At 44.4% G+C, this 25,726-nt stretch overlaps 1 protein-coding gene across 3 annotated transcripts in view; it reads left to right on the top strand.

Moving 5' to 3' along the window:
* Positions 1–231: 231 nt before the first annotated feature.
* Positions 232–25,726, top strand: part of LOC114842705 (neurocalcin-delta A) — a 38,682-nt gene continuing 13,187 nt past the window's right edge. Inside the window, exons 1-2 of one of the 3 annotated variants that reach the window (XM_041067710.2) lie at positions 233–421; positions 11,856–11,949. The gene's annotated coding sequence lies outside the window, so the exon portion shown is untranslated. Of the gene's footprint in view, positions 422–11,855; positions 11,950–16,786; positions 17,069–25,726 lie in introns of those variants that run through there. The other 2 variants (XM_029128501.3, XM_029128498.3) reach the window with 2 other exon arrangements.

The following is a 25,726-nucleotide window of genomic DNA, read 5'->3' as shown; positions in this document are numbered from 1 at the left end:
CCAGATACACGTCAATAAAATGACGCTGGCGGTATTTAGATATGTTGATTAGAAAAGAGGTCTCACTCTGCTCTCTTTTTTAAGAACCGAAAGTCTTGCGTTAGGCTAAAACTGTCAGAATGCGCATGCGTGATGAACCCCGACCTGGCACAGCGGCCGCGTTACCTCAGCCTGAACTGCACCTTGCCCTGAGCCCAACCGGACAGCAGGGGGCGCTGCATGGAGCCCGAGTTGCAGGCGAGGCAGGCGTCTGCGTTCCACCGGAAGATGAGCCCGTTCTCCCCTCATGCCGCACATCTTCTGTATAACTTATCTTTGGTTGAACTCTCCACGCTGACACTTGTTGGGGCTGCATGCGTCCCGGTGCGTTGCCCCGCAGTTGAAGACGCGTCCCGCTCTGTGGACATTTCTGAGACAAGCGGTGAGTTTGATTTGGCGCTTCGTGTTCGAGCGGGCGTAGAACCGCGGGGTCGCCGTGATGCTGCCGCGTCTGAGCCTGGCAGCGGACGGGTCTGCCGAGCCCGCCGCCGTGTAGCTAGCCGGGTCGGCAGAGGAGCTCCGGCGCGTCCAGAACCGCGGCTGGCGCGGTCGCCTGCTATGCTAATTGGGCTGTAAACATCTGGCTTTGGGTCCAGTTTTCATGGCACCAGGTCCCAGTTCTACTTCTGTTCTGTTGGGAGCATCCCGTTTTACAGCCCGTGATAGGCGCTTGTCGATCAGTCTACTGTTACGCGGTTAAAAGCATTTATTCAGACGGATACAAACAAGTAAGCACAAGTGGCACAAACTGGTTTCCTGCGGTGTTCGGAGTTTGGATTGAGACGTTTCTCGGGACCCGAAGCCCCTATGATTCATATGCAGCGTCTGTGTAACAGTCTAACGTCATAGAAGGAAATGATCCTGGGACGAAGATTGGCTTCATTTCGCTGCATGTGAACCCAGGTTTTTACGTATGTAAATGAACGGGAAGTACTGTATTCTACATCCCAAATCACTGCTCTCTCATCTGAGCCATGTTCAGCTGATCTGCTTACATCACAAAACGAAACTTCCCTTTGCTGACGTGTTTAATGACCTGTATGAAGAAAATGTATGTATGTCGGTGTCATTACGTAGATTTATAACTAGATTATACGTCTATTTCAACGTATTTTAATAAACACATGGTCCATTAACATCACAAATGACAATAAGCTATAGTTGTAGTGTATATAGTGCTAATGCAGACCTAGCACAGCGGCCGCGTTACCAAAAGAGCAGCCATCCTGGAATATAATGACGATCCCTACGCAACATCCATCCTTTTCTCCTTGGGGATGAATTAAAAAAGGCTCATAAACATCAGATCATGTTAAAAACTGGTTGCAGCAAAAGGTGATAAACACGAGAGCCAACAAAGTGCTGAAAGCAGATGTTCACAGACTGCTACTGTGGCCCGACATCAGTGATTACATTTGATTGATCAAACTGTTGTATTGATCGCACCTGTGCTTTGCTTCACTTCATTATCTCCATTGTCACGCTGCATTTGTTAGTATAAACACATGGTGGTTAACACCCAGGCACATAGCTTGGACTCATTTCCTGCCACAGTATAAACTCATGCAGATTAGAGTTTTGAATACGTTTGCCTCCTTACCAGCATGTGCTACCGCCCGAGCATCTCTAAATAAAACAAAAAGCTTGAGCTATGGAAAGTTAAATTTAGTGTTACATGTAAATCCAGTCACAAAGAAAAATGATAAGACTGTATAGTGAATATAAGAACAAGAGATCATAAAATAAGCATAAAGTTTAATCACATTTCATTACATATTTAATCACATGTTGCTGTGAGTGAGATGAGAGCCGCTGACTGGTCCATGTTATGGTGTAATGGACGTGTAGGAATCTAGCCAGAGTTGACAGCCTGTCAGTTGGTTGTTTGCATTTCTTTAGCTCGCTCTTCCTAATCAAACACAGACACAGTGTGGGAAACCATTTCATTCGTCCTTCAGTTTTCCCAAGATAAATAGTTAGAATTGTTGGCATTCCTCGCTGAAACCAAGGGCACAGCACAGCTGTACTGCTGCCCCCCCCATTTACAGTTGCATTTCGAACAAGCCAATTATTTTTGTTTGTTGATGTAGTTTGTCTGCTGTGCTGTAATAGTTAAACATAGATGCAAATGCTAAAACTACACTTTGGATTTTTTTAATGCCAAGGTTTGTCCTTCACAAACTACTCCCATAATATTCTCATAAAGACAATTGCCACAGCATCCGACCAATCCGTCTGCTGTGCTAAGGCCTGCCTGAAACTAGTCCTCGCGCTATCATCCATTAATTCATGTGATTATAGCGTTTTGAGAGGCATGCATCAGTTTCATATTCTAATATTATACCAAAGCGCTCATTTACATTTAAATTTCTTTATCCAGGAACTCAAGGGGCAGTAATACGTGAGAAACCAGTGGGTGACATCACCTCATTTAGATGCTTCAGTAATGTGTGGTTTGTGCAGAGGGGAGCAACTAGTTGTGTTCTTTGTTTCACCGTTACTTTACTGTGTTTCCTATATGTACCTTTGTAAATCTTGTACAAAACATCTCCTCCGTTTTGGGGAGACTACATCTATTAAACCAAATAATTGAAGTGTAATGTTTAAATTCTCACCGTGAAGTCACAACAAATGATGTGGGCTGCAATATGGAACTGAAATGTATGAGAGCAGCTGCTCACGTAGCTTTCTAGCTTTGAGATGTCTCTCTGATGATGTGCATTTACTCATAACAGAGGTCATGTAACTATTTAAACTGTGTCCAGAGCTCCACCACACAACAGCAGCCGATGTGGTTAGTCTGAGTTCTACACGAGGCTGTAGGTGGAATGTTTTGTGGTTGAATAGACACTCACAGGAGGGTGTCACATATTCTCCCACCCTGTGTCACACATCTTTTGGCCAAAGATTTTCCGATCACTAGGGATGCAGTCAGTTTTCCCACCTCGATCTGCAGAAGACGGACAAGGATGGGCATATTACATGATTACATCCCAGGTGTGTCGCACACAGGACAGAAAGTAGGACATGGACGAGAACTAACGCACCTTTATTTCATTTTCTGCAGTTAGGCTGTTTGTGCAAATATGAAAAGCCAGAAATTACATAATGGTCCTTTTTAGAGTTTGGGGCAGCAGGGGCTAAAGTTAGGTACTGTACTTTACAGAGTTTCCGTCATGTTGTGTTTCATGTCTCACCATAGTGAAAGCGTAACGCATGCAGCGGGAGCGCGTAGAATGGAAAAACGCTCGTCATGCGACGCCCGCGTCGAAGTGAGCAAGGCCTCCATAGAAGGCTGAGCGCTGACACCTGGCCTTGTGATTGGTGAGATGCTCCTCTTTGACTCGTGAGTCATCACAGCTGCACTGCAGGCCTGTCTCATGCGCTGGATGACAACTATGGCAGTCATTAAGCTCGCTGGCTTTGTGGTCATCAGCTCACATTGATTTGCTTTGAAACACAGAAGCTCTGGTGGCTCAAGCTGTCAACCGTGTTTGAACTAGTGGAGGCGCGACTCCAGTGCACAACCTTACTTCTCGCCTCTTTTTCTGAGGTGGAATTCTTTTGACATCGTTTATTCTGAAGTGTACTCAGGGTAAAGAAATCTTGGCTCCTGTGAGTCCTATGATCATATTCATTTTGAGAATTTGCCAGCGACCAGGGCTTTTTAGGGCATTTTGGGTCTGCCAATGAAGACACATCTCTGCTGCCTCTTATTCAGACGTCAGCTGCCTGTCGTACCTCAGCTCTGTGTAACTCTTTTAGTCTGCCACAATTTCCCCCTATAAAACGAACTGCCAGTGCAGCGAGCTGGTGGTGGTCGCTAGATGGTTAAACTGTCAAACTGCATTTGACAGTTTGTGCTCCAGGTCTCCAAAATCAGCCGGTAACAAGTCCGTCAGCTCCATTTGCTGACCGTGAGAGCCCACTAAGAACACCCCTCTCTGCAGCCACTCTGCACCAGCTGCGCTGTTCATTATGCTGGTTTTCTAGCCTGCAGCTTCACTGTTTCAGTTCAGTCTCTCACCGCTCTCATCAGCAGCCAAGGCCACCATGAATTGCCAGCCGTGCAGAGGTGGGAAAAGAGCCCCAGACTGAGACACTCTTTAGTGCTCTTTCTTTTGTTACTCGGCTTCGTGTGACACTTTCCATGAGAACAAGCAAAGCCTCTGTAAATGAAAGAGCGTGAACAAAAATCTCTATATATTCTCCTCATACTTTTTTAAAAGTAATTGATTTTTAATCTGCTGTATTTCCAGTGATGCCCCTTTTGGGGCATGGATAACATCCAAGCTATAGGTTTTAACAGGAAAGTTTTTTTAATATGTTTAACCAAAGGAAATATCACACCATGATAGAGGACACCACCATTCATTCAAATTCAGCAAAACCACCACTTCGTCAGTCTGCTCTTTGAGGCTTTCACACACACACACACACACACACACACACACACACACACACACACACACACACACACACACACACACACACACACACACACACACACACACACACACACTTAGATGCTCTCCTCATTTACTGTTTGCCTTTAGTGAGCTCACATGAAAAGTAGAGAGCATGGGGATTAATAGCAAGATTCATTTCTTTTTAAATATCACCTTGTAGCCTGTGATAATAATTGCATGAGCAGTAAGTTAGTCCCTAATGAATGCGTTTTGGTTGGCATAACTATACAATTCACTGACAGATCGCGGTCAGAAATGGTGGCATGAGTAGCTGCAGGGCTGTTAGGAGAGGAGCTGCTAAACCTCAGTGACATGCTGCAGCTTCACACCCTGGCCGTCCGTGGACAGGCCTTTAATTGGCACTATCCCACCATGTGCTGCGATGGCTCCCACACAAATCAACAGCTGAATGGAATTTGGGCTTTTTATAAAACAAACTTGAAATGAGACAGAAGCATGAATGGCTTTCTGTAATGTCATAAATGTTTGTTTTACTCATCAGTAGAAGAGGTAATGATATAAAAGATGATTTTAAATACTGGTGAGACATTTCCTCTTACTAATTTTTAGCTATTCACCTGCCTGTTTTAATTAATAGCTCATGATTTTAAGTGATGACCTTTTTTAATGAATGCAGGTGATTACACACAAGTGAAAGCACACTTCCACAGAAACACACACACCGGTTCGGCCCACGTTGCCTTTATGTAATGTTCCTCGGTACCGTGAAGGAGAGGTAGGATGAAAGCTTCTCGCAGCGACAGTTATGTGAGAGAGGCTCAGTAACGAGTGGGCTAGAAAGCGTGACAGCCAGTCTGCCGCAAGTAGGGGCGCGCAAGAGGAGCGGCGAGCACGGAGGAGGGGCTGCATGTGGGAGTAGACCACAGCAGAAATGGTCGCTGCAGCTGCAGCCCCGGTTTATTGAGCAGATGAGCGAATGAGCAAGTGTGTGTCTTGTCCACACGCCCACGCTGCCTGGGCTGGTATCCTAGGAGATTAGCAATACATGGTTGTGTCTTTCTCTGTTTTTTCATGTGCATTATTATAGACCAGTGTACATGCGTCCACCCATTTAATTGAATTCACACTAGCCGTTCCTACAAGACATAAAGACCCATAAAGCACCAGTTCTGGAGCCGGCTGTGTGCGTCTCTGAGCAAATGCATGACTGACAGCTGATCCAGATGTGCTGCTGCTGGCGTCAGAGCCTGACGTTGCTGACATCAGCCAGCAGGTTGAAGGATAGAACCCCTCCCTTTGCTCAGTTCACATCTGCACATCTTTGGTGGGATGGTAAGGATACAGTAAGAAGAAAGCATAAACGCGACCCTGTGTTTGAAGACGGCTTGGAGAGATGTGCTTCATGTGCTCACTGCTTACATATATTAAATATTACTGAAACAGTAGTAAAAAATTAAACAAAAAATAATGATACTGGAAACTTGGCCTTTAGTCGACCCATTCCTTGGACGTGTGAGACTTCCCTGGTGAAGGCACAGACTCCAAAAACTTGTGAATACTTTTGCTCGCTATCGGAACGATAGTGTTAAACCGCTGTTTGTCGTAGTTTTTTATTTGAATATGTCAAGAGCAAAGGGAGAGTTTGAACTGCCTCCACCCTGCAGTGTAGATGGCCTCATGTAGCTGGGATCCTGGTATTGCAGCATTATGAGCCGTTGCACTAGTGAATTTGAAACAAAAATAGAATAGTGATCATTTTTATGTCAAGAGCAAATGCTTGAGAGTCCAGTTGCGTAACCGTTTGGTAGCAGGCCGTTGCTGAATTATGTTTTAAGGTTTTGAATTACATAGTTTCCTTGAGCTGTTTGTGACAATACTGTCACAAACACTGTTACTGTTACTGTTCGTGACAATATAATGTTTACTCATTTTTAGGGATGCTTTTATCCTTGAATGTGAATATAACAAATATAGTCTAACATCCTGCAGCTCATAAACTGTTAATTTCTTGATTTCTCTTCATGCCAGTGCTTGATGTTGTCTTATATACTTACTGAGTTTTGTGTTTTACACCTGCATCTAGCTGCTTTCTCTTACTTGCCATATTCATGGGGCACGTTGCCATGGCATCATTGAAAAGGCGGGGCTCTCCATGTTATCACATTTTTATTCAGACTAAACCTGAGCTTTAACAGCTCTGCTTTTTTTTCTGTGGTGCCATTTATTTTTGCTACATTTCTCTCTTTAAACGCTTCCTCAGAGTTTTAGATTTTGAAGTAAAGTGAGAGCTCTGTATTACTATTATTTATACTCACATTCATACATAATGTCAAGCTGCTAAGCTTTGTGCCATTTGTCCTCTGAACACAACCACATTTAATTGGAAGCATAAAAGATTCCCTATTATTAGGGCACAAGCTTTAATTTTACTCATCCACACACCCATTTCGTTGGGTGGCAGTTGGTTCCATGGCCGAATGTGGCTCATTATTCTATAGTTTCTTTTTATTTACGCTGAACTCACAAGAATCAACCTTAAAGGCTTTTTGCACAGGTACCAGCACATTGGCTGTACATTAGTAGTGAAACATTCAACAACAACATTTAACTGATGGATTTTTTTTGGTTTTCAAACATTACTTGTTACGGACAGTGCTGTGTTTCTGCTGGTTGTTTGAGATATGAATAGGACTCATACTCAGGTGATCCGTGATAACTACAACATGAACATTCCACTGGAGTGGAATGTCCTGTTCCTAGGACTGCACTTTTCTGGACTGAGATGTCGGATGTTATTCCAGGGATCTGTTGTAGCCATTCCTCCAATTTGGGAGTCACTGCCCCCAGTGCTCCAATCACCACAGGCACCACTGTGGCCTTCACCTTCCAAGCCTTCTCCAGTTCTTCTCTGAGCCCTTGGTATTTCTCTAGTTTCTCATGTTCCTTTTTCCTGATGTTGCCATCGCTTGGTATTGCCACATCCACCACTACGGCTTCCTTTGTTCTTTGTCCACCACCACAATGTCTGGTTGGTTCGCCATTACCATTCTGTCTGTCTGGATCTGGAAGTCCCACAGGATCTTGGCTCGCTCGTTCTCTACCACCTTGGGAGGTGTTTCCCACTTTGACTTTGGGGTTTCCAGTCCATACTCTGCGCAGATGTTCTGTATACTATGCCAGCCACTTAGTTATGGCGTTCCATGTATGCTTTCCCTGCCAGCATCTTACACCCTGCAGTTATATGATGGACCGTCTCAGGGGCCTCTTTGCACAGTCTACACCTTGGGTCTTGTCTGGTGTGGTAGATCTGGGCCTCTGTGGCTCTGGTGCTCAGGGCCTGCTCCTGTGCAGCCAGGATGAGTGCCTCTGGCTGTCCTTCAGCCCAGCCCTTTCAAGCCATTGGTAGGATTTGTTGAGATCAGCCACTTCAGTTATGTTCCGGTGGTACATCCCGTGTAAGGGCTTGTCCTCCCATGATGGTCCCTCTTCCAGCATCTCATCCTCTGTTCTCCACTGCCTGAGACATTCACTCAGCACGTCATCTGTCGGGGCCTTATCCTTGATGTACTTATGGATCTTGGATGTTTCATCCTGGATAGTGGCTCTCACGCTCACTAGTCCTCGGCCTCCTTCCTTGCGGCTAGCGTACAGTCTCAGGGTGCTGGATTTGGGGTGGAACCCTCCATGCATGGTGAGGAGCTTTCGTGTCTTAACATCTGTGGTCTGTATCTCTTCCTTTGGCCACCTTATTATTCCCGCAGGGTATCTGATCACTGGCAGGGCGTAGCTGTTTATTGCCTGGGATTTGTTCTTGCCATTGAGCTGGCTTCTTAGGACTTGCCTTACTCGTTGGAGGTTTTTGGCTGTTGCCGCATTCCTTGTTGCCTGTTCAAGGTTGCCGTTTGCCTGTGGTATTCCAAAGTACTTGTAACTGTCCTCAATGTCTGCTATTGTTCCTTCTGGGAGTGAGACCCCTTCTGTGTGGATTACCTTGCCTCTCTTTGTCACCATCCTCCCACATTTCTCGAGCCCGAATGACATCCCGATGTCCGAGCTGTAGATCCTGGTGGTGTGGATCAGTGAGTCGATGTCTCGCTCACTCTTGGCGTACAGCTTGATGTCATCCATGTAGAGGAGGTGACTTATGGTGGCCCCGTTCCGGAGTCGGTATCCATAGCCAGTCTTGTTTATTATTTGGCTGAGGGGGTTCAGACCTATGCAGAACAGCAGTGGGGACAGTGCATCTCCTTGGTATATGCCACATTTGATGCATACTTGGGCAAGTGGCTTCCCATTGGCTTCAAGGGTGGTTTTCCACAACCTCATCGAGTTTGCAATGAAGGCCCTTAGAGTTCTATTGATGTTGTACAGCTCCACGGTTCGAATCCCCGTTAGGGCAAAATAAGCATCCAGTGTGGGTCCTTGGGCAAGACCCTTCAAGCTACCGCCTACCTCATATCATGAGAGACAATGAACCACGAGATACCGGCTCAGACGTCGCCCGGTCTAACAAGGTCTGCGTCAGGTGTTGGGGAACCAGAGCACCTTGATGAGAAATGGGCTACTGGAACAAGAAAGAAATGCTACTACTCAAGTAACCCGGAGAACCTCGGAGAAACCCACATTCAAGACTGACTGCGAAGCAACTAGTAGCTCAGTGTTCCAACATCCACAAACGGCAACTGCTATCACAACTTGAGATTGACGAGATACAACACAAATGCTACGGCAAGGGGGAGCCAGGACGCCAGGTCAGAGGGGAGGCTTCACCGTCTCCCCAACCGGAAATTGGGTACGAAGCCCCAATAAGCACAGATACGCTGAGCGAGGCAGCAACTGACCTGAAAGATAAGATCATGGCGAGATTAAACAGGCAACCCCGAACCCCACTACAACGGCTAAGTGAAGTACCATCAGAAAGTCTCATGGAAGATGTGAATGCAGCATTGAGAGTGATCCCTACCACAACAATCACAGAAACCAATGAGCTGATATACGCTTCAGCATCAGTGATCCTAGAGGTGCTTGGCTATAAGAGCAAGAGCAACCATGGGAGTCATAAGAAACAATACCCACCATGGAAACGAAGGTTGGAGGCAAAAATCAAGGCAGCTCGGAGGGAAGTGAGCCAAATGACAGAGGCCCAGAGAGGTGCAATGAAAAGACCGATGCCCAAGAGGTACAGCCAGATGCCCATACCTGAAGCACTCGAAACTGCCAAGCAAAGGCTACAAGCCTTGGCCAGCCGCCTAAAGAGATACACCAGAGATAACGAAGCCAAACGAATAAACCGGCTGCTCGCAACACAACCTGCGAAAGTGTACTCTCAATGGCAGATTGAAACAGCAAACAGCAGAGCAGACCCACCAAGGCTGGAAACTGAACAGTACTGGAAAGGGATATGGGAGAGGGAGGCATCACACAACAGAGATGCACAGTGGCTGGTGGATCTGAGGGAAGACCACAGCAACCTCCCTGAACAGAAACCAGTGACTATCACAGTGGCAGACATCCAACAAAGAGTCTCAGGTATGAAAAACTGGACAGCACCCGGCCCTGACATGATCCACGCCTACTGGCTGAAGAAGCTCACTGCAATCCATGAGCGCCTGGCAGCACAAATGAAACAGCTGCTAAGGGATGGGACTCACCCTGAATGGCTAACCGAAGGGCGAACGATCCTGATAATGAAGGATCCCTCAAAGGGTGCAGTCCCACCCAACTACCGGCCAATAACCTGCCTCTCCACAACATGGAAGCTCATGTCAGGGACGTACAAGTCAGCTTCCCAATCTCACCCAGTAAAGTACAGACTGGTACTAACAAGCAGCAGCTGGAGGCAAAGCCTAGTGAAGCATCTTCCTGGAGGAAGCAGAATCCTTGCATTTAGTGAAGATCCCAGGCTTCAGTCCTTCGCCAGGAATCATAGTCAGTGATTTGTTTGTAACAATGTTAGATCTCTCATTTACTGTGAGCTGCTCAAATTAGAGGGGTGTGTGCGCGAATAGAGTTTTTTCATAAGAAATACCAAAATGTCCAGTGTTTTATTCACAACACTGACTGGTCGCCATCGGCTTGCTTAAATAACTTTTAAACATCATCGACTACAATCACAGCTAGCGTTACACAAGATGCCTTATTTTTAGATGTGTTTCTGTTTTGTTTCTCCACTGTAGCATTTTTAAATTGATCCAGAAGTTGCAGTACATTTACACCATTTACGGTCATCAGTCAGTCCAACGTCTGGGTCGTGTGTGTGCGTGTGTGTGTGAGCTGTAAACACCTCTATTTGTGAGTTAGCAAGTGACAAGTGTAAGTGTAAAAACACACAAAATCATTTACTACCACATCAACCAGACTATTGGAAGATATTTATATGATATTTAGAGAGACACTCTCTAAAATAATTGCCTAAACATTAAACTGTTGTGACCAAATGTGTGTATTCCCACGGATTAACTCTTCTGGGAAGGCTACAGCAGCAACGCTTTGTGTTTGGAGTTGCATTTGGAGGCTGCACAGACCCTTTCTCACAGCTTTTCCGTGGAAATAGAAAAAAAACAAACATTTCAAACTGGTGTTTAAAATTAATCTGAATACGTTACACAGACAGCTATTTAAAAATGTCTTGGTTTTATAGTGCTGTGGGTTCGTCCAGCTGTAGACCCTGACCTCTGTCCACCTTAGCTTTAGAATTAAGACTACTGTTAATGTTACTTGATAAGCTTAAGCTAAAAATAATAAAATACTTCAGACCAAATGTGTGACTAAATGTAGTTTCTGTATTAGTCACTGCCGTGAGGATCACTGTGACATGGAGTGGGAACAAATAAACACCCTTTTCCATTTCCCTCACAGCAGAATATAACAACACCTACAGCCAATGATACACAACAAAGATGATGACATCTGTAGGCAGGATTTTTTCTCCATTAGCCACATTCTCATATTTAGGAGAATAAAGTATACTAAGCAGCAGCATTGACACAAAGCATTCTGAACTTTGTTAGACCATCACAGGGTTAAGTTGCACAGTCGAAGCAGCATTCTGAATGTTTTCCAGGGAACACTGTGACAATCGCTCTCATCACTGAAGTGATTATTCTCTCTAGAAACCACATCAGCGTTTTGGGCATGAGATCATGGGCAATTTTTTCATGTTGACGTACTTAATTCTGAATCTGATCTCCCTTCAAAACAGAGATCAGCTAGATCAAAAACATGTAGAGGTTACTTAGTACAGTAGATACCTGTTTTTATACTCATCCTTAAATGATGCTAAACGATTTAGGACAGATCAACATGTATCACTGTCTTCACCCAGGTGCCCTTTCTGTTTTAGCGTAACCTTACGCTTGTTTAACTGTATTATTCTTCTCATTACAGGTCTGTTCAGGTGAGGAGTTTGCTTTTTTATTATTATTTTTTTTCAGTTCAGTGTTGTTTCTGGCACCAATTCACAACAAAGGCACGTTACAAGGTAAGTTTTAAGACCATACACAACTAAAACCCAACAAGTCCTACATAGTTATAATCCTAAATAATTATTTAATTCAAATTCAATTTTGAAAGCAACAGTGGAGAGTAAAACAACTCTGAACACAGACAGGACAGTTAGACCAGTAACTGAACACTGGAGACACACAATTCAGAGTCTCAAGGTTTATTTCAATGTTCGAACTTCAAAATGTACAGTTTACATGGAGTTCCTGATATGTAAAAACATTATTTTAGTGTACACTAAAGACCTCAAATACTTCTGTGATTACCAGGGGTCTGATTTTGCTTTTTTTTGCATCAGTAGATATCAGTAGAAAGGAAATATCCTTCTCCCCATAATGTGATGTGTTATGTCCAGTGTAAACAGTAAAATGTTGCTTGGCTCAGCTGAATCATGCACAAGTCCAGTTTTTTTCTTCTGTCTGTTGTTTCCCATGACTCTGTGATGCGCCAGAGGAAGCCCAGTGTGATTTCCACACAGTTCCCAGGCCCCCAGGTTCCTTTTAAAAACAGGCCATTTGACACAGAACACACCAAACACACACTTTTCAGAGACAAAAACGTGTGTGTCCGTGCGTGACTGCTCAAACTGCCTGAAAATGTTTGATGGATTTAGGATTGGTTTAAATTTACTAAAATCTGACACACACACACGCACACACACACTGACCTACAGACTTGGGAACAGCTGTAGTTTGAGAGAGCCACCAGCTGTAACTAGGACCAACTGCAACAGTTTGTTTTGTCTCCCTTGCACATTATTTCCTTTCAGTTAAACCATTGAACTTCCTATAGATGACAAGTTTATCTGACATAGGATTTGGATCTGGAACTATAGAGTTCTTTTTGAAAGGTTATTGTGGACAGAGAATTCACTGGCCATAATAATGGGATTAAAATAATACCCATGATCAACCATCTTATTATTTTGATAAATAAACCACAAGTCAGGGAAGTCATTTGCTTGTGGATGAAATCTGTACCGATTAGACCTAAGCTAATGTGCATCTCTTGCCAATTGAAGCCACGCATTGAGGTGTTTTTAATTTTATTGAAAGTAGCAGCTGTTCAGCATCATTTAGCCCAACACAGAGGTAAATTTGGATATAAAATGAGGCTCAGAGGTTTGGTCTATTTTCGTGCGCTTATGTCTGTAGGTGTTACATACAGTATGTCTTCATGTGATAGCAAACGGAGGACCAGAGTGTGACTCATAGAGGAGATCGTGATGTGTTTTTCTGGCTCCTGCTTCTTTCTGATGGGAGTCAGACAGACAGAGAAGCCACACCAGACCAGACACTGGGCTCTGGTTTATTCTGTCTCTGTGTCCAACCTGGTATGATATAAAGAACAATAACTGGGGCAGACCGGTCATCAGTCTTTGCTGTCTTCTGTTTACAGGTTCTGAGTCACAGAGGATAGAAGGCAGGGTAATGATACTGATAACTTTTGAGAGACCGTTTTTCACCTGAAATCCTGTTTCTTCATAACCCACCTCCCCACTGATCAATACATTGTGTAAATGGTTCTGTTTACTCTGGATTATAGCGGAAATGGAGACAGAAAACACTAATTTTAAAGATAGTGGCTGCAGCCCACACACAACTAGTTCATTAAACATTTTACATTCATGTTAAAGTCAAATTGGGAGTTTAACAGATGACATAAACAACAAAAACAGATTATAAACACAAACTGCTGTGTTCATTCAGAAACCTATAGTGGCAGTTTCAACTGTTGGGAGGCCAGCGACGTGTCATGTCCCCCCCAGGCCTTCTGCTGGATTTCTAATGGCATTAAGGCAGATGGAATGAGTCATGGACCTGGTGCTGTTTTGATCCATTTTGAATGAAATGATTTTCTGCACTTGATCACATACAGTAGAGATCAGATTGTATTGAGTTGAACCAGTAAAGCTGTTTTTTTTACAATCTCCACTTAATTGCCATTCTGCTCCCTTCTCCCACGATGCCTCAGCCACTGTAATTATATTGTAATTTTGGCTTTTCTAGCTGCTTGGCCAACAGCTTGGGTTTTTGTTTGAATCAGACCTTTATGCATGTGTAGGTTTTGTACCTTACCAAAGCCTAAGGTACAACATTGTGGCCTTAATGCACTCCGTCATGTATTTGTTAGCACAGATAGTGTGGTATATTACAGCCTCGGCTCGCCCACCGCTTGTTCTGCAGTTACATAATGTTTTCAAACAGTCTTTTTCTAGTCGTTTCAGTGACTTGTGAATTATCCCACTCTGTATTGATAGGCATGCTGAACCATAAACCAACTTCTCTGTCTGCTGGCCAAGTTTCCCACTGATTCATAGTGAGAGTGTTGTAATTGTGCTGCGGAGTATTCTCGACATCTCGACATCATGGCAGTTGCCACATGCTGTATCTGTTCTGTCTTCACATTCCACTCACTTCACAACATCAGAGACCTGCATATTTGCATCTAGATCAGTGGTTAAACCTAGATAAAAACATGCCCTTACATTTATTTAACATAAGCAAGTACAACTTTTCATCTACAGTATGAGAAACCATGAACACAGAAATGGTCATTTGCTTGAATATGAATAGGAAAGAAAAAGGAAAATTAAAACAAACAGAATCACTCTTTCAGATGGCTTTAAAACTATGGATAAAAACTGGCAGTGGCACCACTGTACATGTGTTTTTCTTCCAACCTTCCGTGTATTGTTGTCTGGTGCAGACATTAATTCACATCCTGATCTACTAATCCTATCTAATGGAACCTTGCAGGGCATTTCATGCACAAACAAATAGGAAACACTGGACATCCAGCGATCACTTTCAAACAGCGAGCTCATCATGCACTTACAAATGGAACCTCAGCTGCATCATCCCTCTACCTGAAGCTCTAGTGGCAGTTGCTCACTGTAGTGGATGGTGCAGGTGTAGCAGATCCATCGTGCCTTTGTTTGTTCGAGGAATTTACTCTAGTTGATACTTAATTTTATTATTTTTTCACCTGGTTTAAGTAACCTGCTGCAGACAACAATGCAGTTGTTTAGGAGAGTGTTTCTAACATTGCTAGATGTGGGGAGTGTTTCCTTTCCAGAGGGGAAAAAACTTCTGAAAGATTTCCCTTGGAAAGAAATTCAGTTTTCTCTTCCGCCCGAGCCGTGGCTTCCTGAGCCTTCAGGAGGAAGGAATTCCCTCTAGTGCCTGTTACCCGCCCTACATCCTAACACACACAAACGCAGAAGCTGCTTCCATGCATGCACACAAACGTTGCTCATCTAGGCAACTGTGACAATCGCCTTTCAAGAGGTCACGTTGAAATGTCTGCGGCAGGAAGTCCTTTTTCAAGAACTGAGAACTTTAGTCATTCCCACTTTTTGCTGTGGGACTGAGAGCGTCAGCCATGTAGTGATTCATGCATCTTTTTCATACCAGTGAAGTCGATGAACCCTTTATGTGAGCTCTACAAACATTCTTGAAGATCCTGTATTTGCTTCACGGCGTCACCGGCGAACTATTAGCAATCCCACAGCTCGGACAGTTATGGCTGCTGCCGGCCCAGTTAATGAGTTCTTCCTGTACTCGCTCAATTCCCTCTGCCTCGTGTGGCATTTGGTTTGGAGTCTCTGTCCGTGTGCCTCTCTCTTAGTCATACATACCCCTGCACATGGCGACCAGTGGGGGGTGGTTTTCACTTGGCTGACCTTGGCGGCCCCTGCTCTGCTCCATTCAACAGGCCTGTGGATGGTATTCAGATGAATGTGGTGCTACTCAGCTCCACTCTGGTGGAGGATAGGATCGGCGGATTTGCTTGGCCCTGAGACTTTTTTCCTTCCCACAACGCACACTCTCAGGCTTTTGTGTCTAACACAAGCCCTGCCCTACATACACGCAACACAATGCACAACACATTATGGAAATGAAGCTGCAGTTACACTTCACTGGATCCATACGTAACAAATGGGGAACAGGGGGTAGAGGGGTGACCCACAAATTCACGGCTGCCTGCACTGACTCCCATCATGGTGTGAAGTGGGCTTTGAAGGTTCCTACAGGACAGCGTGTTGTTCACCTTCAGTGGATGTGTGTGTAAGCTCTGCTGTGTGGAGTCCCACTCCTGCCTGTGCCGTGTGTGCTCAGCCTGTTCATCAGTGTTACATAAATGAAATAACAGAGGGGTTATAATTGGAGTTGCAGTCCCCCCTTCCCTGCAGTAATAAAGGGACAGATACGTTCTTTTATTGGAGCTGGACGAGTTGAGGATTATTTGGTGTGTTTTCATGTAGTCACATAGAGATGAGGCCTCCAGACCCAGTCCTGGCAACTATGTGGAACTTTGTCACTCAGTAATCTTAATCTAATGTTCTAAAAATAATTGGAGAAGAACCTAAAGGATGCAATGAAGCTGCTCAGGACATTAATAGTGAAAACAAATAGAATGGGATTATTTTCTTTCAGTGATGCCAGCTGTAAATTCATCACTTCCAAAGATTTTGGGTAAGGCAATTAAAATGCACGACACATGAGGCACCGTCATTCTAAGACGTCTTTCTAAGATGACTTCTGTCTGTGTGTGTGTGTGTGTGTGTGTGTGTGTGTGTGTGTGTGTGTGTGTGTGTGTGTGTGTGTGTGTGTGTGTGTGTGTGTGTGTGTGTGTGTGTGTGTGTGTGTGTGTAGGCTGACCTATTGAAATCATTGCGGTGCTGTGTTCCTGTTACCATGGCAACACAGGCTTCTCTCTCTCTCTCTCTCTCTTTCTCTCTATCTCCCCTCCCCTTTCACTTCCCCTGCTCACCCGAGCAGGGTCATGTGACCACTCTGACGTCAGACAGCAGGCAGGCTGAAGAGCGAGTTAGTTTGTTGGCTTTTGACAAACCTCCTGCTCAAGCTCGGAGCGGCTGCGAGTCTGTCGGCCACCGTTGGCTCCATCACTTCTCCAGTCCTCGCCCTCCCTCTCGGCTCCTCTGTCGCTGTAGTTTTTCATCTTTTTTTTTTGTTAGACTTTTATTTCATCTGTTTCTTGTTGTTCTTCTCTCACCCTCCCACAAACTTAGTCTGGCTACAAAGCGCTGGGTGATGGAATCCTGAACGGTTCATACGTTGCTGCAGAGTGAAGTAAGTTTCTCGCGCTTCCTCTTTGTCGGCGTGTATTTTGTCTCTTAGCAGCTTCTAGTTACGGGTGCAGCAATTTCAAGCTGATTGTGTCACACACTTGTGCATGACAGACGTCGTCCTTTAAGTGAATACTCCAACAAAGTGTGAATGAGAAATGGTGCAGCTCATTATCACCATTTAATCTTTCTAGCTATAGTGCAGACATTTACATTGTATGTACTGTGTTAAAGGAAAAACCCTGATCTAGTGCGAAGGACTCTCAGGAACTAGTTGACTTCTGTCAGTTAACAGCCAGATCAGTATTCTTCCCCCGTACAGGAAGCAAGCGAGGACAGTGTGATCATTATGTGGGCTGAGCATGTTCCGTGGCTGGAAGTGATGGGCAGCTTCACTTGGCTTTTTCCTCTTGATGCGTTGCTAATGTAGGCAGTGGTGTGAGCTGACGCTACTGGCTCTGCCTGCAGGAGAATCAGAGACCGAGAGGCAGTGGGGGGCGGCAGAGCAGCTGCCATCTGCCCTCCCTGCATGGGAAAGCCCAAGAAAGATGACATTTTTGCACTCATTGTCAGTTGTCAGTAAGACATCAATAGTGAGACAAGATCCGTGTTTAATTTATTTTATCCATGTTCACTGTAGGTAGCTAGTTTAACCCTCCCAACCCCCATACTTGTTTCCAAATCACACACGGCCCCGTGGGGCTCAAACAAAAGCAAGCCTGCTCAAATGGGCTGGTAAGAAAAGGAAATGTGGATAACAACAGGTTTGGTCCCCTTCAAAACTCGTACTTTCCCTCCTTGCTGGAAGTCTGCTTTGAGACTTCTTCTATCTGCCCCTCCTCTGCTTAAAGAGCATGCAACAGGTCCTGGCCACTGTTTTTAAAATATCTTTGTTGCACATATCTAGTAGCAGATAAAGCTCTGACAAACATGTTGAGTTTTGAGGATTAGTGTTTAACATGTCATTACTTCAGAACTTATTCAGGCGGAGTGTGCGCCCAGGAGCTTTATCTGACATCCTGCAGCTGTGAATGCAGCAGTTATCTCAGAGCTGTTGAGTATGTTCTGGCAACATGGTTAAAGATGGCAGCACACAAGGAGACGAGAACAATTCCTTTTTATCATGCATTGAAGTTGTCTGCACGGTGAAGTATGGTTTTGTTGTCTGCAGTAACTGTAACTGAGTCTGAAACATGCAACAAATGCAGCAAACGTGGGTTAAATCATAGGAGTCATGCTTGAGACCAGCTCAGGTGATAATGGGGGGGATTTTTTAATGGTTAAATGAATACCTGGTCAGTTAAGTCAGTAAAGTGTGTTGAGTGTTGAGACCACCCCTCGTTCGGCTGATGTGTACGTCCTGTGTCTGCAAACTGTTTGCTCCTGCCTCACATTGGGGACAATTAGTCACCCAAAGACATATTTGGTTCAGTTCAAATGTGTTTGTGTGTGAGCCTGTTTTTAACAAGCTATACAGCTATAACTGGTGACTAACTGGCATACATTACATTCTTGTATCATTTCTTGTATTGAAGCCGTATTTCCTGGTGTCTAGTTGGTCAATGTCCTTAACTACGGCAGAATTGTCTGGAAAAACAAAATGCATTGCACAAGCAGGTGGTATCATTTTAAGCCACATCTGCCAATCAAATGAGTAAGCCCTACATTTTATAAATGTAATACCTACAGTACCACAGAGTTACTTACATTAGAATGATTATAGCCCAGAAAACCCTGGATATGCATTAACTAAATAATAGCTGGAGTATTTGATGCCTTGTCTCTGACGCTAATGCGCCGGCTCCAGTCTCTGCTTAGCCGTGGTGGCTACGAGACCATCTGCTTGGTTTGAGGCATTAAACGGATTATTGGGTTCTGTTTTGTCAATTTGAACATAGCCCTTAAAAATGACTCCGTAATCTTGCATTAGCAGCTCAACATGCATGCAGACATTTCTGTGGAAGTGCTTTAATGGGATGGATGAGTGGTTACCATGGTGTTTTGTCCTCCAACTTTCATTTTATACACACTCAAGTCGGACAGTCCTGTCTTGTAGATACTTTGTTTACTTTGCTGTTGACTTCATGTCAATTTATTTAAGGTGGTTATATAATGGAAAAAGTGATTCGTTCCCCCTTCCAGATCTCTGCAACAGAGCCCACACATACAGTTACATCTGATGTGTTCATGCCCACATCCTGGAGAAAACAGTTTAATTCTGCTTCACACAAGCCGAGCGAAACCTTCTGAACCAGGGTTCTATAACATCCTGTTTTGTACTTAAGGGAGTCTCATGTAACAGCGGTGAAAACTAACTTGAAGGCAGTTTATGTAACTGCTGATTTATGGCCAGTGTCAAGAGAGGGAGACAGAAACACCAGAGCAACAGAAAGACATGGTTCATGAGGAATAAACTGGGAGATAAGGCAGCGAGAAGTTTTGTCCCAGAAGGATTCCTCCCACAGTTTGGTGATAAATAATCGCTGCTCTAAGTGCAAGGAGTGTTTTTAGAAACAGAAAGTGTCTCAAGAAGCCTAGCACCTGTGATTTACCTGGAGGTGTTTGTGTAAGATGCCCGATAGCCCGTTCAGCCAACACACAGCGAACACAGCTTCTTGGATTGGATTAAAAGTACAGTCCTGTGGTCCAATGTATGTGTGTGCTCCGATCTGTAGTGAATGAGAAGCTGCACAGAAGCCTTTTCGCCTGAAGTGTTCACTACGCTGCTTACGCTTGTAGGTGGCTTTGACATTTCAGTGTTCTGTCAACATTTAACACAAAGGTTAGACTTGAAGAGATGGGGCAACTACGACACTTAAAGTACAATTACACCTGCGTGAGCTGGTGTTACGAGGGCTTTAAAGTTTATAATTGACGCCAGGTGAAGTGTGTGCTCACTCACTGAGTCAGACGGTAGCATCACCCCACTACTGTACGTGTGTCACACGTTCAGCCAGCGTTGGGTCTCATTTTGAGTCCAGCCTTGACTCTGCTGTTCAATCCTATCCAGGTTGTTTATGAATATGAATGTCTGAACTCGACATCTAGGTGCTGTTCGTACTTTTCATTGTCAGACTGCCGTACACACTTAGTCAGCAGTGAATTGCGTGTCTTTGGGCGGTGGGAGGAAGCTGAATCCCACGCAGACGCGGGGACCATGTGCAGGCGCAGCGCAGGCCCTGGATTAGAACCCGGGCCCTTCGAGCTGAGCCGTCCACCACACCACTCCCCACAGACGCGCCGGTGCTGTTTCGAGGCACAGCTGCTCAGCCGCCCTCTTTGTTGTTCTCCAGCGGGCTTCTGTATGCGGAGGTCACAGGTCGTTCGGCTAAACGAGGTCGGAGTGCTCTCAAGGATCGCCTGCGGCTTAAGGGTCCGGGCTAGAGTGACATTTGCCGACATCTATCATTTTTAAAAGAAAGCCTTGGCTGAGGCTCCCATGTACTGGTTTAGAGGAACTGGGAAACAGATGTTCTATTTTTAGGCTCAGGGAGGAATTCACACACACACACACACACACACACACACGCACACACACACACACACACACAGGCATGTCTTGCTCGGACAAGGGACAAAAGATATTATTTTTCTTTGAGTTCCTAGGCTACTTTCTTTTTTTAATCTTTGAGCTTATTGCACTAAAACCAAAGAAACTCTCCTGCTGCTTTTTATTGAAAATGTCTGCCATCTTTACGTGAATGTGAACGGATTAGCACAGTTTCTAGGCTCTGGGCGTTGAAATGTTCAATTAATAATTTGCTATTGTTATATTTTTTGCACATTTTAGAGAATCAGGTTTTAGCTCCTTGATATTACTGCCACCAATCTGTTTGTGTGTATGTATAACAAATTCAGCCATAAACAGTGGTGCGGAGCTGAAATGATGGTGATTAGAAAATCTCTCTGCTTATTTTAACACTGAATCTGTTCTCTTTCTCTCTCTCGCTCGTTGTTTTAATAGTAATTTCATTTCTGTCTTTTTTTCACATTTTTAAGTAACTGATTCACTATTAAGACCATTTAACACATATTTTTCTGTTTAGGTTTATTTGCTTAAGCATTTAGCCGAAAAAATAAACTGAAGCTGAGTCATTCCAGTTTGTTCCGGACACAAATCCTCAGTTATTGCATTTTACCCTTTTGTTGAAAACAAACCCTGTGCACTGCCATAAAATGTGAGTAGGGGGGAAAAAAGGTGAAATGTGTTTCATCAGAATTGTGATGGGCTCATGAAAAAAATATGTTCAATTGCTGCCATTATTTTGAGTATAGCCATTTTCAGCATTTTCCATGCAGCACAAAAGCATCAGCTTCAATGTGAGATCATTTAAACTATTCACTGTGTTAAAAGTAATGTGGGAAGTAGGAGGCTATCGATTTCAGTGAATCAGGATGCTTTATATATGTGGAACAAGAGAACAGAGCGATACGGAGTTGTCACATACAGTGACAATCACTCAAATGCTGCGTCTTCCTTCAACTGTTTTCTGTGGCTGTTTACTTTTTTTGGAGCTGTCACAAATCGCTCACATCACGATGAGGGGAAACCAAACAAGAGTTTGTTCTTTTTTCCAGACGTGTGTGTTATTGTTGCAGCTGTTCATAGCTGTCCCTGCTATGAAAACGCTGTCATACTCTGATTAGTTATCAACACAGTAACTGGAACTTCCTCCTGTGCACTCAGTCCAATAAGAAGCTTCTTGGTGTAAATGCATCATAAATATTAAACGTGTCTTGTGTGTATCAAAATATCTGTTGCTGTAATGTGAAGTCATGAGAAAACGTATTGTCAGTTTCTAGGCTTCTGCGTAAACATGTCATGACAGATATGATAAAAAACAGTGTTTCTTGTTGATTGCACGTAATCCATCATCACGTCTCATGTATTGATTAAAAAACGCCTGAAAAATGTCCAGAGTGATGGATGAAATATTGACCAGTTTTAATAAGTGGTTGGACAGAAGGAAGCATACACTGCTGTATCAGTATGTTTGGTTACCAGAGTAACCATGGCTCTTAGAGTGAGGGATGTATCAACCTCTGGCACATCCAATCTGCCACCACATCTGTCCGGGCAGAGACCAGTCACCCCGGGTCAGTCCCCTTCATAACCATCTGCTTACTGCAACAAACAGTTCCTCCACAAGCCCCACACATGCGACTGAGTCGTTGTTGTGAGATGTCTCTAGGTTGTCAGAGAACCGGGTGCCCGGCTTCTCTTTCAGACTCTGTATGTCACTATATTACACTCTGTACTGTATGTCACTAGGAGAAACATGGCCCACTTCCAACTTGCTTTGAGACGCAATAACACCTCAACCCTAAAAGGTCTACTGCCTTTCAGACACAAAGAATGTGAACTAACACCAAAGACGGCCAACTAGCAATGTCACAGAAAACATGAAGTGCCCTTGTTTAAGTCCCCCACCTCCACCTGTGTGTTCAGGATGGTTTGAAAATGATTCCAGGTGACTACCTCATGTCTAAAACGATGGCAGGAGGATTTGGAGCTGGAGATATGAACAAAATAATACTAAAAGAATAAAAACAAAGCGGTAAAGGGGAAGGTGTGTTTCATTTCCAAGTAGCAATACAGTAATATAATTTTTTAAATGACTCATTAGTGTCTGTCAACAAATCCTAAAAATACTAGTCTGACCCCTAACATCCCTGTGATGCAACGTCCGTTCTTTTTGTTATTTTTCATGATATTCCACGTTGTTTCTATAATTAGCTTTGACCACGGGAAGTAGAGCATGAATTGTTGGACTCCCACGGGTGCTGTTCACCCATAACCTTCTTCAAGTCATGTTTCTGTCTCGTTCCCGTCTTCGTTTCTCATCGTCACCCTCGTTCTGCGTCAACCATTCACTCTCCAGCTTTTCTTACAGTCGCTCCGCAAATAGATTTTATCAGTTCTAGTTCAGCTTCACCACATTTTTACAGCCATCCCACTTCATATTTCACAATGCTGATGGACATTTTGTATCCAGCAGGTGTGACTGAGTGGGTGGCAGTTTATTTTTATCACCACTCAGGTTTCATAGAAAATTCAGTTGGTACAAACAAATGTGTAAAGACGACTCTGGATAAGAGTGGAGTTGCTTTCTGATCACTGCCTCGTTTCACCTGGGAAACCGGTCCTGGATGTTGCTATAAGGAATGCATCAGCTGCCACATTTAGGTTACAGTTAGGCTGCGTTAAGTGAATTTACTGAACTTCTTTATCCAGGCATCACAAACTGGAAACAAATGTGGAAATGTATTAACAAGACAGTATTTATTTTTAAATAGTACTTTGCATTGTATTAGTGGTGTTTGTGCTATGCTCATGAAATAGGTTACAGACTCATTTGACTGTTTTGCGGAAACAAAACCAAGGCTTCAGTTGCAAACAGATCTGCTTCACGTTTTGTTCTCTCCTCCTCGTCTTCATATCAGCTCAACTTTAATGTCAACGGGAGGATGAATTACTTGAACAAGGGTTCAGACCCTGCAACTGTTCACCCCAATTATAGCAAATTCCTCCATCTCTGTCTGCTAATCCCACTGCGTCGCTGCCCATCAGGGGTTGTGATGGTTCTGTAACTACCACCAGATAGACTAGATCTGGAGAAACTTTGCACATGTACTGTCCAGCTGATGAACAAATCAAAACAGATTTGTGTCTCCTGTGAGGAGAAAAAAGGTTGGATTCGCAGAGACAGTCCTCACTGTTTGGCATAGATCAGACTCTGCCTGGGCCGCTTTAGCAGGTGGAGTCTATTGTCTTTGAGCCCATACGATACTGGATGACACTGACCAGGCTCAGACGCAGTAAAGTCCTAAATCACGATTCCTTCCACTCTGCTGGGATGATGTTGTCATGGTGGTATGCAGTCCTTTTTAAGACATACATAGAGCTGCATGTTCCCAACACGAGTTCTCAAAACGTTCCTACAAGTGCCAGAGAGCTCTTAGAAAGCTGTGCAGCGTCAGCTGTGTTCTTCAGAGCAGTTCTAAATCAGTGTGTAGACATCAAAAAAATTAGTTGTTGATGAAGGATGCTTTCGAAGTAAGAAAATCAAAAACAGGTAGCTGAGGGAGGAAAGGAAATGTGAATTGAAGGGACTCTTTATGCCTCTTTTGTCTTTGACTGCGTGCTGTCCCTCCTATTAATAACTGTCCTTATTCAAATTTAGGGGATTAGCATTATTATCACCTATCATCACCTTTTCATGTAGAAATACGCAGGTGGTGGATGGAAATTGTCTGCAGCTAATCTTTGGAGCGCCCGTGTGAAGTGGCTGCGTTATTGTAATGCCAATGTGAATCGCAGCTATTGCCCAGACTCTATTTGAATCAGAATTACGATCTGCCTCATCCTCTGCACACTTGATTTGAATGATCATCCCTTCGGTTCGAGTGATTATGTGCAGCATCCAAATAGTGCCGCAGCTGTCGTGAGAAGACTTTCACCGTCTTTTGTTTCACAAGGGAGATGGTTGCAACAATGTGTGCCATCAGTCCATTCATGGTATTGATTGACAGGAAGCAATATGATGTATTGGCCTGGACGGCCTCAAGATGGACACAATAAGTAACAAGGCAGCAAAGGTTAGATCTAAAAAGGGCAACAGTGATACACAGTCGCTGACAAAACTCATTGAAATATTTGCTGTTGTCAGGTTTTCGTTCTTGGTTTTATTTTGAAAGAACTCTTCTGTTTTTGATCCCAGTTTCCGGTTTTATTTTGTAAGCACTTCCGTTTCTCATCACACCACAGCAGTTCCCGCTTCACTCCCGGTCCTCATTACACTCACCTGTTTTGTATCAGTGATCTACTCCGTGTATTTAACCACCACCTGTCACATCAGTTCTCCGCCAGATCGTTGTTTACTGATTCATTGTTCTCACGCTCCAGCATTCGTCTTGTTCAGCTTACCCCGTTATCGACCCTGTTACGTTTTTGATCTTTGCTTCTCGTCTGATCCTGACCACTCTCGTAAGTCACTCTGTTACTGAACTCTGCTCGTTTCTGGACCTGTCTACGCCCGCCGATTCTGTTCCTGTGATCTGAGCCTTTCTGGTTTTGACTCCCGCCTGTCCTCGGACCCGATTTTGCCTAAGCCCTATGGTGTTGCTACTCTGTGAATGACCTGGACCGTTTTGTGACCTGGATTCTGTCATTAAAGACTTTCTTAACTATATCCACTGTCTACCGAGTCCTCGCTGTGCATGTGGGTCCGTTCATCTGCCGTTCCGTGACAGAACGATCTGGCCAGACTTGGACCCAGCCAGCACTCAGCCTCCGGTCAGGTCAGTGACTGTTTTTCTCGCTCCTTTTTTTTTTTAACGGCGAGTATAATCCACCCGAGGGAGCATGGAGTTCACCTGCGCCGAGCTACCTAGCGAGCTACGAGTTTATTTTAAGATCCTCGCGGAGGATTACCGACGGGCGGTTACCCCGAAGAACCAGCCCAGCGCCGTGGAGGTGGCGATATTGACGCTGGAGGACGATGACAGTGTGTTAGAGCGCCCCAGTGTTCGTCGCCTCTATGAGCGACTGTGCGCTAGGTCTGATGAACTAAGCGACGCGCTCCGCACCACGCCAGCGCCGGTCGCACCGCCGAAGGTTTCGGTTTCCTTCTCCCCGCCCCGTCGGACCGTTGTGTCTGCA

Source organism: Betta splendens, chromosome 16 (genome assembly GCF_900634795.4).
Source record: "Betta splendens chromosome 16, fBetSpl5.4, whole genome shotgun sequence".
Taxonomy (NCBI): domain Eukaryota; kingdom Metazoa; phylum Chordata; class Actinopteri; order Anabantiformes; family Osphronemidae; genus Betta; species Betta splendens.
The sequence above is the reverse complement of the archived record's forward strand: the minus strand, read 5'-3'. Positions and strand labels throughout refer to the sequence as shown.